This window comes from Scyliorhinus torazame, chromosome 2, assembly GCF_047496885.1.
Source record: "Scyliorhinus torazame isolate Kashiwa2021f chromosome 2, sScyTor2.1, whole genome shotgun sequence".
NCBI lineage: Eukaryota > Metazoa > Chordata > Chondrichthyes > Carcharhiniformes > Scyliorhinidae > Scyliorhinus > Scyliorhinus torazame.
Window position 1 is genome coordinate 216,376,292 of NC_092708.1, and position 15,586 is coordinate 216,391,877.

The window sequence follows — 15,586 nt, forward strand, 5'->3', positions numbered from 1 at the left end:
GTCCTATTCACCCAACAAGCACTTCTTTCGGGACTTGTGGGAGGAACCCATGCAGTCATGGGGAGAATATGCAGACTCCGTGCACACAGTGACCTACCCAAGCCGGGAATCGAACCTGGGACCCTGGAACTGTGAAACAACAGTGCTAACCAATGTGCTACCGTGCCACCCCATGGATATCTTGCCAGTTAGGTAATCGCTCATTGTAATTGATTCTCGCTTGGGGGGCGGTGGTGCAGTGGTTAGCACTAGTGCCCCACAGCACTGAGGACCTGGATTTGATCCCAGCTCCGGGTCACTCTGTTGTTGCCTTTTCTGTTTCTCTGTCTTTTCCTATGGCTCTGTTCCAATTATAGCAATCAGTGGGTTTGCCGTCCTTTCTTTGGTATCCATGTTCTAATGCTCAGAGTCGCCAGGTATCAAATGATACCACCACAAGGTTCAACCGGATATCGATCAAAGAGCCAAACACCAGTTTGTTAGTTGAAGGTCAAGGGTACCTTACTTACACACAATTAGTCATGCAACATAAACACTACTAGTTAACTAGTTAACTACACCTATCGACTAAGACAACCTGTACTTAACTTCAGGCACCCTGCTTAGGTCAGAGGAACAGTGGCCGCTGTCTGATTCTGGATCTATCGAGTCTGGAGAAGCAACCGCTGCTCAGCTAGGCTCACCCGTCTGGTAGCGAGCGTTGAACTTGGAATTGCTTCTGGTGGTGCTGCACTTGGGAAATGGTCGTAGCCGGGGCACCAGGTCCCAGAGAGGACGAACATATGGCAAACTCTTCTTCTTATACTTGGGGGTTTTCGCGCTCTTTTGGGCGGTCCTTCAGTTTGGACCCCACTAACTGGGTGATCCCTGATCATTCTGTTCGATTCCTAACTAATAAGTGGGCGGGGATCTGGATGTCTGGGCGTGTCCCAAGCGGTTGCTGACCCCGTTGTCTACGCTTCCCCTGAACAGGGAGTGACGCCAAAATGTCTGGGACTGTACCAGCCGCTCGAGTACCAGTCCTTTGTTCTGGTGATGATGGGCCATCAAATGCTAATCGGCCCATCAAAATGCTAATTTCGATACCGTCTGGACTTCTTGCTTGCAAATATACATTTCCGGTTCTGAGCCTGCCTGAGTCTTGCCTTGTCCATTTTACCCGCTAGGCTTTGCGAGTTTCTCTGTTCCCTAGTTGTAAGTGGCCATCCCAGATGGCTACAGTGTGGAGTTTACACATTCTCCCCATGTTTGCGTGGGTCTCACCCCCACAACCCAAAGATATGCAGGGTAGGTGGATTGCTGACGCTAAATTGCTCCTTAATTGGGAAAAAAAATAATTGGGTACCGTAAAATTTATTTTCAAAAAGTAATCTATTCTCGCTCATCTGAATGCTTGAACACAAAGGCCAGATGTATTTCATTCATATTGCTGACATTTTAAAATTTCTATTCAAATGGTGCAAATAGTGATTGAGGCTCTACTTGAGATGGTTTGAATAATTAAATATGGGTGTTTTCCTGTTGGTAAAGTTTTCTAACCTGTACTTGCTGGAGATTTTCATTTGGTTTGCGTGCTCTGGGTGGCTTGCAGTACTTAGCAGCTCTACGATATCCAGATATTCCAAATTATTCCTCAACTCTTTGTTTTTGAAACCCAATTAGAACTCCTATTCCCATAGGGCTTATTTTATATCTAAGAACATTGAAACCAAAATTAATTGTGCTTTTTTTGTGTGTCACTTAATTTAAATTGACTGATTGAAATGTTTGTGCACTAAATTCCCCCTAATGTTAGCATTGCTTAATTCAACTTATTGGATAAATGCAAACATTTGATTTAACTGTATTCATGTGAGTGAGTTATCAGCTCTGGTTAGAATCTTTAGTTATGTGAAAAGGCCATTTAGTCTATTGAAAATCTGGAAAGTTGCCATAACTAAGAAGAGGGTAAGCATTATTAAGTTAGTTGCTTCTAATTTGTTTTCTACAGTACGCTTGCATTTGATTATTAATAATGTGTATAGGTATATGATGAAAATCACAATCAATAGTGTGTTAATTGGATAGCAATTGAGTAATGTATTTGTGTTTAGATGGTGGCCATTAACTGGGGATTCACTTGTACTCCTTTGAATAGGAGCAAACTGAAACTTTGCTTGTTGGGTTAGATGGTGCGTGTTTAAATGTGTATCTCTGTACGCAGGAGATTATACTCTGAAGATTATTCTGGAGTTCCACCTTCACTGCCTGGCTTGTTGAAATAGAGCATTGCTTGGTATCACTTGGTCTGTGTTATATGGACAAAGGTCCCAAGTTCAGTTCCCCAGTCAGTCTAAGCTAACGGATTCCATCTGGTGTAACAGAAGGGTGGAAATAACCCAGGTTTGTCATTCCCGATTTAGGGAGGGATGGAATCACTGGCCAGGAATCAGAATTTGTGGCAGAGAACAAAGTCGATGGCTTCATTTCTCCACAGTAAGAAGTCTTACAACACCAGGTTAAAGTCCAACAGGTTTGTTTCGAATCACTAGCTTTCGGAGCACAGCTCCTTCCTCAGGTGAATGAAGAGGTGGGTTCCGGAAACATATATATATAGACAAAGTCAATGATGCAAGACGATACTTTGAATGCGAGTCTTTTCAGGTAATTAAGTCTTTACAGGTCCAGACAGAGCAACTGGAGAGAGGGGTAATCATAGGTTAAAGAGGCGTGAATTGTCTCAAGCCAGGACAGTTGGTAGGATTTAGCAAGCCCAGGCCAGATGGTGGGGGGTGAATGTAGTGCAACATGATTCCAAGGTTCCGGTTGACGCCGAATTCAGGTCTGCAGATCTTGGCTATAAGTTTCTGCTTGGCGATTCTGTGTCGTCGCATGTCCTGAAGGCCGCCTTGGAGAACGCTTACCCGAAGATTAGAGGCTGAATGCCCTTGACTGCTGAAGTGTTCCCCGACTGGAAGGGAACATTCTTGCCTGACGATTGTCGTGCGATGTCCGTTCATCCGTTGTCGCAGCGTCTGCATGGTCTCGCTAATGTGCCATGCTTTGGGACATCCTTTCCTGCAGCGTATGAGGTAGACAATGTTGGCCGAGTTGCACGAGTATGTACCACGCACCTGGTGGTGATGTTCTCACGTGTAATGGTGGTACCCATGTCAATGATCTGGCACGTCTTGCAGAGATTGCCATGGCAGGGTTGTGTGGTGTCGTGGTCGCTGTTCTGAAGGCTGGATAGTTTGCTACAAACAATGGTTTGTTTGAGGTTGCGTGGTTGTTTGAATGCAAGTAGTGGGGGTGTGGGGATGACCGTTGCAAGATATTCGTCTTCATGGGTGACGTGTTGAAGGCTGCGAAGAAGATGTCGTAGTTTCGCCACTCCGGGGAAGTACTGGACGACGAAGAGTAGTCTGTCGGTTGTGTCCCGTGTTTGTCTTCTGAGGAGGTAGGTGCGGTTTTTTGCTGTGGCGCGTTGGACCTGTCGATCGATGAGTCGAGCGCCATGTCCCATTGGTGCGAGGTCATCTCTCAGCGTCTGTAGATGTCTGTTACGCTCCTCCTCGTCTGAGAAGATCCTGTGTATACGGAGGGCTTGTCCATAGGGGTGGCTTCTTTAATGTGTTTAGGGTGGAAGCTGGAGAAGTGGAGCATCGTGAGGTTATCCGTGGGTTTGCAGCAAAGCAAAGTGCTGAGGTGACCCCAAGCAAAGTGCTGAGTGTGTCCAAGAATGCAACCGATTTTGGAAAGTAGTCCATGGTGAGTCTGATGATGGGATGGAACTTATTGATGTCATCGTTTAGTCGTTTCAGTGATTCTTCGCCGTGGTTCCAAAGGAAAAAAATGTCATTGATGTATCTGGTGTATAACGTCGGTTGAAGGTCCTGTGCGGTGAGGAGGTCTTGTTCAAACTTGTGCATGAAGATGCTGGCATGTTGAGGTGCGAATCTGGTCCCCATGGCTGTTCCGTGTGTCTGGTTAAAGAACTTGTTGTCGAAGGTAAAGACGTTGTGATCCAGAATGAAGCGTATGAGTTGCAGAATTAGTCTGGAATTGGCAGTTGTCGGTGTTGAGTACTGAGGCTGTTGCAGCAATGCCGTCGTAATGGGGGATGCTGGTGTAGAGTGCCGAGACTTCCATTGTGACGAGTAAAGTTCCTGGTTCAACTGGTCCATAGGTGCTGAGTTTCTGTAAGAAGTCTGTCGTATCGCGACAGAAGCTGGGCATCCCTTGTACAATGGGCTTCAAGATGCCCTCGATGCAGCCAGAGAGGTTCTCACACAGGGTCCCATTGCCTGATACGATAGGACGGCCTGGTGTGTTGGCCTTGTGTATTATCGGGAGGCAGTAAAGATCTCCGACGGTGGGTAGTACGTGGGGTGAGAGTACGTAGGGTGCTCTGAAGGTCTAGATCCAAGGTTTTGATCAGTCTGTTGAGTTGGCGGGTGTGGTCCTTGGTCGGATCTGCGGGTAACTGTCTGTAGTGTTCCTGGTTGTTAAGTTGGCGGTACACTTTGCAATAGTCTGCTCTGTTCAGTATGACTGTGTCCCCTCCTTTGTCTGCTGGTTTGATGACGATGTTGCGGTTAGTCTTGAGAGCGTGGATGGTGATGCGTTGTGCTTGGGTGACGTTTGGGGCTGTCTTGTGAATGCGACTGATGAATCTGGCATTGACGCGACTCCTGACAGCTTGAATATACATGTCGAGTCTAGGGCAGCGGCCTTCCGGAGGGGTCCAATTCGATTCTTTCCTCTTCGGTTGCCGCACCGCAGATCTCGGTCTGCTGTACTGGTTCACTGGTTGTCTCATTGGGTTCGCTGTCGGCCTCTTGGGGTCTGTGGAAGAACTCCGTGACTGCCATGAGATTGATGGGGTCCATTTTGGTGGTGTAGAAATTGAGTCCTCTGCTGAGGACTTTGATTTCGTCTGGTTGAAGGGTGTAGTCCGAGAAGTTGACAATAGATTTCCCTGTATTTTCTACTGTGGTACCGGGGAGGCTTGGTTGCTGCTGGTGGTGATGCTGAGTTTGTCAAGCATCCTGTTCTTGGTGTGAATGTAGGTGAGGTAGTATCGTTGTTCTCATCTGTTTGGCGGTGTTCCTGTTGCTCTGTTTATCTGGGTATAAATTTGGCGGTCAATATGGTCGCCTTTCTTAATCCTAATTATGTTTCTACTTTCAGAGTCGCCAGGTATCTCTCGATGCCGCCACGAGGTTCAACCCGAATACCAATCAAAGAGCCAATACACCAGTTAGTTAGTTCAAAGTCAATACTATTTATTTACACACACAGTAAGATCTACTCATTCACAACAGTGCTACAAACTAAACTATCTCTAGCGCTAACGCCTATACTTAACTTCGGGTGCCCACTTAGTCAGAGGAACAATGGCCGTTGTTCGGATCTGAGGCTGTTGGGTTCAAAGAGATACAGCAGAACAGCTGAGGTAGTCCGTCTCGTAGCGAGCGTTGACCTTGAACTTGCTTCTGGTGATGCTGGTGGATGGGTCTCTCTGCCTGAGAGCCAAATCTAAGAGAGCGATTCTCTCGTGGGGGTTCCTTCGTATACTTGGAGGGACTTTGCGTGCTTTTGGGCGGGCTTAAACTTGGTCCCAATTAATTGGGCAGCTTCTCGATCATTGTTATCGACCTTGACCAAAAAAGGGGTGGGTGCCCTGATGGCTGGGCGTGTCTTAGGTGGCCGTTGGCCTTGCTTTGTTTGTGTCTTTCTGGCGCCGGGATGTCTCTAACAGTATCAACTACCTGAGTGTTAGTCCTTTGTTTCTCGGAGATGGGCCATCAACATGCTAATCGAGGCAGAGTTTTGATTCCGTCTGGTAACTGCTTCCCAAATATACATTCAGGCACTGTGCCTGCTTGCTGTCTAGCATTGTCCACATTTCCCTACATTCTTTGTGAGCGTCCATTTTGTATTCTGGAAGTGGCCATCCCAGATGGTTACATTCTGCAGCTGGTCTGCTGCGTCCTGATGCAAGTTGAGAACATGGACTCGATGGACTCTGGAACCCACCTCTTCTTTCACCTGAGTAAGGAGCAGTGCTCCGAAAGCGAGTGATTCAAAACAAACTTGGACTTGTCATGTGAGAGTAGTGTTTAAGAAATGTACCTTTAAGAAATGGAGCTGCTCATGTTACTGGAGTGATGTCAGAGTGTGGGTGGAGCTGAGCTCCACTTCTGCTTTTTTAGTTTCAGTTTGAGAAAAGCTTGGGTGTGTCTGTGAGCTGCACTGATGTTGATCTCTGCCATGAAGAACTATCTCTTAATCATTTGGTGAATTCAGAAGAATTGTAAATGTTTTCAGTCTTGAATGTAAACCCTAATGTGCTCCTGTTTAGAGGTTTGTTAAGTTTTTGGATGTGAAAAGAACAGTATACAGATTACTTCGTGTTTTATTCTTTGGGGGTGTATTTGAATTAATGGTTGCTAAGATATTCACTGTCTGTTTTAAAAAGGTTAACTTGAGTTCATAGAATAAACATGGTTTTGTTTTAAAAACCACTGGTCCATTTTCTACTGTACCATACCTGTAGAGTAAGAGATCTTACAACACCAGGTTAAAGTCCGAACAGGTTTGTTTTAAACACTAGCTTTGGGAGCACTGCTCCTTCCTCATGTGAAGGAGTACCTGTAGAGTAAGCCGTGTGCTCCCCATACCACAATCTATTAAACGTTGTGGGTCAGGTGAACTCCATGATACACTTTGAGATTCTCTAAACCCTGGCCCATAATAGACTTTAACCTGGTGTTGTAAGACTTCTTACTGTGCTCACCCCAGTCCAACGCCGGTATCTCCACTTAATTTCTCCAGTCATTGACTGAGGAAATTGCGGCTGATCTAAGATTGAATGGCATAGAAGTACTCTGACAGATGTGGATGTGGGGGTCAAGTGGGTGATGGGGATGTGGAGCTGGGTGTTATTAATATGCTGCATAACCTTCTGTCATGTGTTCACCAAAAGAACATCATGTACATTAGGAAAAAATGGGCCCAAGGATAGATCATTAGGTGATTCCAGTTGTACCATTTTGTGTAGAGGTAAGTTATTGGTCAAGGTGGTCCCACTGAGCTGGAAAGTAGCAGAGTGGCATTGGGAGATGATGTGTGTCAAAGGCTTGAACAAGTTGTAGGTCTGTTCTCAGACTGCAGGCAAGAAGGGTTGCTGTCACAGAAGATATCATTTTTTTCTCCCCCTCTTACCCCACAATCCAAAAATGTGCAGGGTAGGTGGATTGGCCATGTTAAATTGCCCCTTAATTGGAAAAAAATGAATTGGGCACAATAAATTTAGAAAAAAATCTTCCAAACAAACCCCAGAAGATATAATTTATGAATTACATTAGGGCTGTCTCAGCCTTCTATTCAGAAGGGAATGTGGACATGGATTTGGGAGGAGAAATCCCATTCAAAAGACTGAGGAGGTTTGAGATAGAACTTTTGTTTGCAAAGCTGGATGGGTTGGGGTGAGCTTAATTTAACCAGAGGCTGTTGTTTACAAGGAAAGGAAACAAGCTGAGAAGGCAAATCTTTTGAGATTAACCTCAGGCGAGGGGCAATGTTGAGAAGGCTTCATGAATAACATCAGCCATAAAGGAGTTGAACCCACACTGCTGGTCTTCCTCTGCATCACGAACCAGCTATCTAGCCAACTCTAGAACAGTTGCAAGAGTATAGGAAGGCAGTGATGGATTTGAATTGGGACCAGGGGTAGCTAAGTACCTGAAAGGGGAGTAAAGAAAGGTGCATTAACAAGGCAATGAAGGTGCGGAGATGGAAGAGAAGGGGGCCACAAGATGATAAAAGGTAGAAGTAGTAAAATATATTCATAAATGAATGCAGAATTCTGTAGCATAGATTATAAGGAATATCCAGTTCGCCAGCACTGTAAAGAGCAACAAAGGCAATTTTTATTTCCACACACGTGCGAAAAGAAAATTTGAAGAAAGGCTTAGATGCCTACACGCAAAGGTTTATCTGTAAATAAATACATTTAGAGAATGAGTGTGGTAAAAGAGAATTAAAAATAGATGCAGGCAAGACTTTGTGTGTACAAAAGATATCCATCAAGTTTACTGTAACCAAGGGCAGCACGGTGGCGCAGTGCGTTAGCCCTGCAGCCTCACGGCGCCGAGGTCCCAGGTTCGATCCCGGCTCTGACTCACTGTCCGTGTGGAGTTTGCACATTCTCTCCATGTTTGCGTGGGTTTCGCCCCCACAACCCAAAGATGTGCAGGCTAGGTGGATTAGCCATGCTAAATTGCTAACCATCCTATCTCCTTTTTACATTTTATCTGAACAGTGTCAATATTTGCAGCAATCCCATCACAGAAAAGTTTGAAATCTGTTTCAGAATGTAACAGTTATGAATAAGAGTGGATAAGAGTGGTCCTAGGGTGAATGTGCTAAATTGGGGGAAGGCTAATTATAACAATATTAGGCGGGAACTGAAGAACCTAGATTGGGGGTGGATGTTTGAGGATAAATCAACATCTGACATGTGGGAGGCTTTCAAATGTCAGTTGAAAGGAATTCAGGACCGGCATGTTCCTGTGAGGAAGAAGGATAAATATGGCAAATTTCGGGAACCTTGGCTATTGAGAGATATTGTAGGCCTCGTCAAAAAGAAAAATGAGGCATTTGTCAGGGCTAGAAGGCTGGGAACAGACGAAGCCTGTGTGGAATACAAGGAAAGTAGGAAGGAACTTAAGCAAGGAGCCAGGAGGGCTAAAAGGGGTCACGAAAAATCATTGGCAAATAGGGTTAAGGAAAATCCCAAGGCTTTTTACACGTACATAAAAAGCAAGAGGGTAGCCAGGGAAAGGGTTGGCCCACTGCATGACAGGGGAGGGAATCTTATGTGTGGAGCCAGAGGAAATGGGCGAGGTACTAAATGAATACTTTGCATCAGTATTCACCAAAGAGAAGGAATTGGTGGATGTTCAGTCTGGTGAAGGGTGTGTAAATAGTCTGGGTCACATTGAGATCCAAAAAGACGAGGTGTTGGCATCTTGAAAAATATTACGGTGGATAAGTCCCCAGGGCCTGATGGGATCTACCCCAGAATACTGAAGGAGGCTGGAGGGGAAATTGCTGAGGCCTTGACAGAAACCTTTGCATCCTCACTGTCTTCGGGCGATGTCCTGGAGGACAGGAGAATAGCCAATGTTGTTCCTTTGTTTAAGAAGGGTAACAAGAATAATCCAGGGAACTACAGGCCAGTGAGCCTTGCGTCAGTGGTAGGGAAATTACTGGAGAGAATTCTTCGAGACAGGATCTACTCCCATTTGGAAGTAAATGGACGTATTAGCGAGAGGCAGCACAGTTTTGTGAAGGGGAGGTCGTGTCTCACTAACTTGATAGAGTTTTTCGAGGAGGTCGCAAAGATGATTGATGCAGGTAGGGCAGTGGATGTTGTCTATATGGACTTCAGTAAGGCCTTTGACAAGGTCCCTCATGGCAGACTGGTACAAAAAGTGAAGTCACACAGCATCAGAGGTGAGCTGGCAAGATGGATACCGAATGGCTAGGTCATAGAAGGCAGAGAGTAGCAAAGGAAGGGTGCTTTTTTGATTGGAGGGCTGTGACTAGTGGTGTTCCGCAGGGTTCAGTGCTGGAACCTTTGCTCTTCGTAGTATATATAAATGATTTAGAGGAAAATATAACTGGTCTGATTAGTAAGTACTAGTGACTAAGTTCGAGAAACCGTTTGAGAAGCAATGGAGAGTTATGTCTGGGGACTTTCGAAAATCGATAGGAGGCCCTGGATCCCATACGGTCGAAACTGGAGAAAACCTCTGAGAAGGTAACGGAGCATGATGCGGTGATTAAGGGCATGGAGACGACTTTGACGAAGCATAGCGAGAAAATTGCCTCGCTGGAGGCTGAGATTGCTCTGGTGGCCGGCGAGAATAGGTTGCTGAGGGCTACGTTTGACTACCTCGAAAACCACTCGAGGAGGCAGAACCGTAGAATCATGGGGTTGCCATAGGGTATGGAAGGCCCGACTCCCATTGTGTACTTTCTGAAGATGTTTGAGAAGATGATGGGTTAAGGTGTATTCACCCCCCCCTCCGGAGCTGGGCCAATAAGACACTCCGTCAGATGCCCCAGCCGAACAAATCACCAGGGGAAGCCATTGTACGGTTCCACAGCTTTCAAGAGAAGAAACCAGCCCTGAAATGGGTCAAGGAGCATAGAGGTGCAAATGGGAAGGTCACATCGTCAGGACCTACAAGGATGTTGGAGCTGAACTGTCAAGGAAGTGGGTGGCTTTCAACGAGGCCAAAGCCGCCTGAGAGTTCGGTTGGGGGTGGTATACCCAGCAAGGCTTCGAGTAACTTATGCGTCAAATGATTGTTATTTCGATGCATGGGAGGAGGTTTTGTTAAAAAACATGGGTTCGGTTTGAGTTAATTGTGTTCTTGTGAGGTTTTTGATTTTTGAGGGTGGAAAGGGCTATTGGGGTGCCTTGCATATATGGAATATAGAACATTACAGCGCAGAACAGGCCCTTCGGCCCTCGATGTTGCACCGACCTGTGAAACCACTCTAAAGCCCACCTACACTATTCCCTTACCGTCCATATGTCTATCCAATGACCATTTGAATGCCCTTGGTGTTGGCGAGTCCACTACTGTTGCAGGCAGGGCATTCCACGTCCTTACTACTCTGAGTAAAGAACCTCCGTCTGACATCAGTCTTCTATCTATCTCTCCTCAATTTAAAGCTATGTCCCCTCGTGTTGACATCACCATCCGAGGAAAAAGGCTCTCACTGTCCACCCTATCCAATCCTCTGATCATCTTGTATGCCTCAATTAAGTCACCTCTTAACCTTCTTCTCTCGAACGAAAACAGCCTCAAGTCCCTCAGCCTTTCCTCATAAGATCTTCCCTCCATACCAGGCAACATTCTGGTAAATCTCCTCTGCATCCTTTCCTATGCTTCCACATCCTTCCTGTAATGCGGTGACCAGAATTGCACGCAATACTCCAAATGCGGCCGCACCAGAGTTTTGTACAGCTGCAACATGACCTCCTGACTCCGAAACTCAATCCCTCTACCAATAAAAGCTAACACACCGTAAGCCTTCCTAACAACCCTCTCAGTCCAGCGCTGCAGCTTATCTATGTCCCTCTGTAACTTGTAACATCCTTCCGCACTGTCCACAACTCCGACTTTTGTGTCATCTGCAGATTTACTCACCCATCCTTCTATGTGTTGGTATTTCTTTGTTCTGAGGTAGGATGATTGTTTTACATGTTGGATGTTGGTGGGGGTTTAATGTTATCTCGTGTTGGCATATTTAATGTTATATAGTATATTTATTGTGGTGTTCTGGGAAATATATAGTTCTTGTTTTATTCAATGTTCTCGGGACGGGCAGCAGTTTTTTCTTTAGTTTTTACACTGGATGGGGGCTGTCTTGCCAGCAGTGAAGTCAGCTAGCTAACTGGAGCGAGTTGAAGGGAGTTAGCTGCAGCTTACTATACCAGTTTTGTTTGGTGTTTTTGTTCTGTTGGGGGTGGGGTTGTTCTTTTTTATGTTACCGATATGAAAACTTTGAGGGAGGGGGGGTAGTTTGCTGATGGTGACTACAGATTTTTCTTTGGTTTGTCTTGCTGGTGACCTTCTTAGGTGGACCTGGTGCCTGTACTCTAAGCAACCTCCACAGTGGGCGCTGAGGGGGGTGAGAGACCAGATCAAGTCCACAAAGTGTGCCACATGGTCTGAGATTAGAATAGCCGAGTACTCCCGCCTTCCTGACCCAGGAAAGAAGGGACCTAAGCAGCTGCTGGCTTTTGTACACCCAGGAGATGAGGGGTTCCCCCCCCCCCCCCCAATGTCCATCATGTTTACTCTGAGATTGATTGTTTTCCCCTGATTGGTAGGTCCCTTCTTTCCTGGGTCAGGAAGGTGGGAGTACTCGGCTATTCTAATCTCAGACCATGTGCCATACTTTGTGGACTTGATCTGGACTCTCACCCCCCCTCAGCGCCCACTGTGGAGGTTGGATGCAGTGCCATTAGCAGATAAAGGATTTTGCAGGCGTATAATCTTCTGCCATTGAGGAATTTGTCAGGATGGGAACCGTGCAGGAAATAAAATGAAATAAATCGCTTATTGTCACAAGTAGGTTTCAAATTAAGTTACTGTGAAAAGCCCCCAGTCGCCACGTCAGGCGCCTGTTCGGGGAGGCTGGTATGGGAATTGAAGTCGGAGGGAAGTAAAATGGGGACAGAAACAAAAGGCAGTAAGGGGGAATGTGTAAGGTAGAGAAGCCATAGTCAAAAATCAAAAAGGGCCACAGTATAGGGTACAGTGACTGAGGAGAGCTCGGTGAATAGGCCCAGTAATACTAAAATGAATAAAACGGGAAGTGAAAACATAAATGGAAAGCGAAGCAGCAGGTTATTACATGAAAATATGGGTTTAACGATAAGAAAAATCTGGAGAAAAGTTAAAAGGAAAAATAACTTAGGAGAGATTAATGATAGAGGTGTTAAGATTCAAAACGGATGTATAAAAGCCAACATAAGGGTGCACATTCTCCCCGTGTTTGTGTTGGTTTCGCCCCCAGAACCCAAAGATGTGCAGGGTAGGTGGATAGGCCATGCAAATTTGCCCCTTAATTGGAAAAAATGAATTGGGTACTGTAAAATTTATAAAAGAAAAAAATAGCCAACATAAGGGTACTTTACCTGAATGCTCGTAGTATTCGGATTAAGTTAAATGAGCTGATGGCGCAAATCATTATGAATGACTATGATTTAGTGGCCATTACTGAAACATGGTTAAAGGATGGTCACGACTGGGAGTTAAATATCCACGGGTATCAAACTATTCGGAAGGACAGAGTGGATGGTAAGGGAGGTGGTGAAGCTCCGTTACTTAAGGATGACATCAGGGCAGTCGTGAGGGATGACATTGGTGCTATGGAGGATAAGTTTGAATCCATTTGGGTGGAAATCAGGAATAGTAAGGCAAAAAAGTCACTGATAGGAGGAGGCTATAGGCCACCAAATAGTAACATTACAGTGGGGTGGGCAATAAACAAAGAAATAACTGATGCATGTAGAAGTGGTACAGCAGTTATCATGGGGGATTTTAATCTACATATCGATTGGTTTATAGAATGTATCCGCCATAGTTTCCTAGAGCAGTATGTAATGGAACCTACGAGGGAACAAGCAATCCTCAATCTGGTCCTGTGTAATGAGACAGGATTGATTAATGATTTCATAGTTAGGGATTCTCTCCGAAGGAGCGATCACAATATGGTGGAATTTAAAATACAGATGGAGGGTGAGAAGGTAAAATCAAACACTAGTGTTTTGTGCTTAAAACAAAGGAGATTACAATGGGATGAGAGAAGAGCCAGCTAAGGTAGACTGGGAGCAAAGACTTTATGGTGAAACAGTTGAGGAACAGTAGAGAACCTTCCAAGTGATTTTTCACAGTGCTCAGCAAAAATTTATACCAACAAAAAGGAAGGATGGTAGAAAGAGGGAAAAATGACCGTGGATACCTCGGGAAATAAGGGAGAGTATCAAATTGAAGGAAAAAGCATACAAAGTGGGAATGATTACTGGGAGACTAGAGGATTGGGAAATCTTTAGGGGGCAACTGAAAGCTATTAAAAAAGCTACGAAGAAGAGTAAGATTATGAGAGTAAACTTGCTCAGAATATAAAAACAGACAGTAAAAGTTTCCACAAATATATAAAACCCGAAAGTGTGATTAAGGTAAATATTGGTCCTTTTAGAGGATGAGAAGGGAAATTTAATAATGGGAGATGAGGGAATGGCTGAGGAACTGAACAGGTGTTTTGGGTCGGTCTTCACAGTGGAAGACACAAATAACATGCCAGTGACTGATGGAAATGAGGCTATGACAGGTGAAGACCTTGAGATGATTGTTATCACTAAGGAGGTAGTGATGGGCAAGCTAATGGGGCTAAATGTGGACAAGTCTCCTGGCCCTGATGGAATGCATCCCAGGGTACTAAAAGAGATGGCTAGGGAAATTGCAAATACACTAGTGATAATTTACCAAAATTCACTAGATTCTGGGGTGGTCCAGGCGGGTTGGAAATTAGCAAACGTGACATCACTGTTTAAAAAAGGAGGTAGGCAGAAAGCGGGTAATTATAGGCCAGTTAACTTAACTTCGGTAGTAGGGAAGATGCTGGAATCTATCATCAAGGAAGAAATAGCGAGGCATCTGGATGGAAATTGTCACATTGGACAGAAACAGCATGGGTCCATAAAGGGCAGGTCGTGCCTAACTAATTTAATGGAATTTTTTGAGGATATTACCAATGCGGTAGATAACGGGGAGCCAATGGATGTGGTATATCTGGATTTCCAGAAAGCTTTTGACCAGGTGCCACACAAAAGATTGCTGCATAAAATAAAGATGCATGGCTTTAAGGGTAAAGTAGTAGCTTGGATAGAGGATTGGTTAATTAATAGAAAACAAAAAGTGGGGATTAATGGGTGTTTCTCTGGTTGGCAATCAGTAGATAGTGGTGTTCCTCTGGGGTCAGTGTTGTGCCATAATTGTTCACAATTTACATAGATGATTTGGAGTTGGGGACCAAGTGCAATGTGTCCAAGTTTGCAGACGACACGAAGATGAGTGGTAAAGCAAAAAATGCAGAGGATATTGGAAGTCTGCAGAGGTATTTGGATAGTTGAAGTGAATGGGCTAGGGTCTGATAGATGGAATACAATGTTGACAAATGTGAGGTTATCCATTTTGGTAGCAATAACAGCAGACAGGATTATTATTCAAATGATAATATATTAAAACATGCTGCTGTGCAGAGGGACCTGGGTGTCCTAGTGCATGAGTTGCAAAAAGTTGGTTTACAGGTGCAACAGGTGATTAAGAAGGCGAATGGAGTTTTGTCCTTCATTGCTAGAGGGGATGGAGTTTAAGACGGGAGCTGAAGCAGTTGAGGCTCCTTCATTAAATGTTTTCAAGATAAAGATAGTTTTTTGAAGAATACAGGAATAAAGGGTTATGGTGTTCAAGCAGGAAACTGGAGCTGAGTCCACAAAGGATCAGCCATGATTTCATTGAATTGTGGAGCAGGCTCGAAGGGCCAGATGGCCTACCCCTGCTCCTAGTTCTTATGTCCTTCACAAGAATGAGTTTGTTTCACCCTCCACGCCATGGGAAGCCCATAAGGTGATTGTTAGAGGCGAGATAATCTCCTATAAGGCGCGTGTTGAAGGGACTGCAAGGGTGGAGCGGGTGGATTCTATCCTTGAGGTGGACCATCGGTATTCGCTTGACCCTACCCCAAAGTTGTTGGCGAGCAGGAAGAAGCTGCAGGATTCGAGTGGCAGTTTGGTTTTTGACCAGGGCAAAGTCAGTGCAGCTTTGCAGATCAGCACCCGGAGGCGAGTTTGGATATGGACAAATTTTTTTGATCATTTGTCCTTCCCAGTAGTGGAGAGAGGAGCGAGGCATTGGAAGCCCCGTTAAGTCCAGAGGAGATATTGAAGGGTATTGGATCAGTGCAAACGGTAAAGTTCCCGATTGAGTTCTACAAGAGGTTTGCGGGTCAA

General features: G+C 45.1%; 1 protein-coding gene across 4 annotated transcripts in view; it reads left to right on the forward strand.

The window, feature by feature from the left end:
- The window catches only part of fam117ba (family with sequence similarity 117 member Ba), a 395,823-nt gene that overhangs the window by 214,660 nt on the left and 165,577 nt on the right, over positions 1-15,586 (forward strand). The window lies entirely within an intron of this gene.